Here is a 3,510-nt window from a genome sequence, read left to right as displayed (position 1 = left end):
ATATTGTATTATGAGTTGCTCACATCTATTGTGATCTTCAAAAACTTGGCAAACTTAACTTGTCTTATATTATAACATGCATGTACATGTTTGTGCATATTTTCACACCACTAACAAAATGCTCAGCATTTCATTATTACGATAATTCTAAGCATTCTTTCTAAGATAAAGAGAGAAAACAAAATTTAACTGCAAATGTAATTTTATTCTTTCATATTAAAAACATTCATTATATATATATATTGAATAATACTTGTAGTTGCTTGTTAATATTGCTCAACCTAAAATAACTTACAGATTCAAGTAATGTAGAGCTGTGCCAAGCCCTGAATTGTTCCCAGCTATGTTTTGTTAACAATGGTACAGCAAGGTGTGATTGTCAAGTGGGGTTTGCACTTCAGGGAGATAACAAAACATGCACAAGTAAATATAAAATACAATTATAAGTTTTCTTGCATTATACAAAATTAGATGACAAAACAATCAGAAATGTATTTCTTATATGATCTTTTCTTATATATTAGACTAAGTGTAATTTCTGATTTCTTAATTTGTTTTATGTAGGGTTTATACATCTTTTTCTTTATATTATCTTTTTGTAAGCATCATAAAATAATTTAGGAATATTTTTAAGATCAATATTATATGTTGCAAAATTGATAATAAATTATTTGGAATTCTTTACTGCAATTACAAAATAAAAAGCTCTCTTCCTCTTCAGATATAGATGAATGCAGTCTTGCCAAGAAGCCCTGTAGTCAAATTTGTACAGACACTTATGGCAGATTTACTTGTTCATGTTATGCTGGTTTTAAACTAGAAGCAGATAGAACTTCTTGTACAGGTTGGCATTTATTTTAGTACATTAATAGTCAAATATATTGGCAGAAATAAAAACACTCTTTCCATTTGTTCTGAAGTTTTTTTTTCTTCATTTTATTGGGAAAGAAAAAAAAAAGCTTTTAAAATTCAATTTGAAGAATTATTTACATTTGCAATAAGTGTTCTCTAATGTCTTATAAAAGTCATTTATTAATGCTATCATCCCATGATAAATGCTGTGTTTAAAATGTAAAATTTATAATAGCTATAAAAATACACATTTATGATGATGTTTGCAAGCACTGTTTTCTGGAAATGTTCAAAGTAACTGTGTGGTTTTAACCAAACAAAATATTAATGAATAGTAACTTAAATGCTAACTCCATTGAAATCCAAGGATAATAAATTGCTTTTTTTTTTCTGTCAAGCTTTTTACTTAATAAGAAAGGTCTACACATTTCAGCTTGTGAGAAGTCCTTCTATGGTGTCAACTGCAATCAATCCTATCAGTGTAGTGGGCACGGGACATGTGATCCTGTCAGAGGCTGTGTATGTGACATAGGCTGGGAGGGAGTCAACTGCAACAATGATATTGATGAGTGTACACTAAGGACAGACAACTGTTTGATTGGTGATGTTTGTGTTAATGCTTTGGGAAGCTATTCCTGTGTTTGCCCTATTGGATATGTTAGAAATGGAACTTGTCAAGGTCAGTACTTTTGACTACTAATACTACATTACTAATGATGTTGTCTTTTAAGCTTTTTTTTCCTTTTTTTTAAAAGTCATTTAGGGCTGTATGAATTATTTCTTTAAACAGATTTGTTGATACTTCCTTTAACTCTTTCTCTTTGTAATTATTTTTCACATTTTGCTGAAATTATCCATTTTGTTCATTAGTATTTCACTACCCTGTTATAATTAAACTTCAATTACTTTTTTGTTTGTTGTCAGAAAATGTTTTGTTTGATAGAGAAGTGAATGCATGCCATTTTTATTTAAAAAAAATTAATGTTTAGAAAACTAAATTTTAATTTAATTTTTGATTATGGAATTTAAAAATGAAGTAGATCTAGACAATATGTAGTTAATATTTTAAAATCCAAATTAAAATAAAAGTATTATTATGATAGATATTAATATTTTCATGAAATTTAAATTATAACATGCCTAAATCATAAAAATTCTTGTCTTGAGCTCATTATCCCATGTCACTACTATCCAGAAAATTAATCAAAAGAAAATAGAGCATTTTTTAACCCCTATTCTTTAGGTATATCTAAAGAGATTACTTTCACTTAACATAATCAGCCAGGATGATGGCTGCCTTGGTATGTAGCATGTGTTTAGGATTGTCGTTATGATGGCCATAGGTGCGAAATTTGCTTGTCGCCATCCTGCAGGAGGTTTGGACTAAGACATAATAATCTTAATGCCCGATGGAACATCTGAAACTTATAAAGTTATGTCCAACAGAAAATTCTTTCCTCATTCCTGGAACAACGTCTCATCTCCTCAAATACTATAAAAATATAACAATGTATACATTTATCACTACTGCCTAAAAATGCTATATTTGTTTCTATTCTATTTTGTTTTAGATATAAATGAATGTGTTGATCCTGCCCTAAACAACTGCAACCCACTTATTGAAGATTGTGTCAATAACTTTGGTAGTCATGTCTGCAACTGTAAGCCTGGATATGCAAGAAATGATAAAGGGGACTGCATCAGTATGTTTCACATCAAATAATTGACACAGATTTATTTTCTTGATAAACTTCATTATCAATTTAGACATTAATTCTAGAGCTAATAAAATGTTTTAGAAATCATTGAATCCAAAAAAAAAACTCAAGTTGCTCTGTTACAATCTCCTCAGATATCAATGAATGTGCTAATGGGGACCATCAATGTCAACAAATCTGTGTTGATGTGCCTGGAAAATACAACTGTGATTGTAACTAGGGGTATAGATTAAATGATGATAGGCTAACATGTCTACTAGGTAATTATTAAGTATATCTATCCCTGACTCTCTCTTTCTCTACTCCAACTTTCTTTCTCTCTCTCTCTCTCTCTCTGTTTATATAGTTCGTCCATTGTGGTTTGATAATGACCACTTTTGTCATCCAGATTGGGGGGGGGGGGGGCTGAGGTCTTTGCACTGGTTTTTTTTTGCCTCCTCATGTGGCTGGTGAGACCTATGTGAGCCCAGAATGTTCGGCTGCACACTGGGCAGGTTATTCGAGCTGGAGCTAGTGTCATTGGCCTTGCATTTTTTTCTTTTATTTTTTTAAATAGTTACTTTAAGTATTATAATGTTCAAATAAAAAGCTAATGAATTTTTTTGACACTTCCAGTGAAAGATGTATGCAGTGATTTTGAGAAACTGAACTGCTCTCAAGGATGTACAGTAGACTTTCAACAGAACACTTCATATTGTTTTTGTGCTGATGGTTACAATCTAGTTGGCAAAGACACATGTGAAGGTAAGGTTTATCTTAATTATGACATTAGTGTATAACTGGAATCTTTTCTAGGATAGGAAGTTTTAAAATGAGATTAACATTCACTGTCACAATTTGGTTACAGACATCAATGAATGTGAAGTATCAACAAAGAACTTGTGCAGCTTCAAGTCTGGATGTGTTAACAGAGTACCAGAATACAGCTGTTCATGTCCCC

General features: G+C 31.1%; 1 long non-coding RNA gene across 1 annotated transcript; it reads left to right on the top strand.

Annotated features, from left to right (window-relative positions):
* Window positions 1-2,560: 2,560 nt before the first annotated feature.
* Window positions 2,561-3,508, top strand: LOC129926470 (uncharacterized). Its single transcript, XR_008778146.1, has 3 exons — window positions 2,561-2,830; window positions 3,186-3,314; window positions 3,418-3,508. It is a non-coding gene; the product is annotated as an uncharacterized LOC129926470 (long non-coding RNA).
* Window positions 3,509-3,510: the final 2 nt, after the last annotated feature.

Source organism: Biomphalaria glabrata, chromosome 5 (genome assembly GCF_947242115.1).
Source record: "Biomphalaria glabrata chromosome 5, xgBioGlab47.1, whole genome shotgun sequence".
Lineage (NCBI taxonomy): Eukaryota > Metazoa > Mollusca > Gastropoda > Planorbidae > Biomphalaria > Biomphalaria glabrata.
Note: the sequence above shows the minus strand (reverse complement) of the source record. Positions and strands in the feature narration are given on the sequence as shown.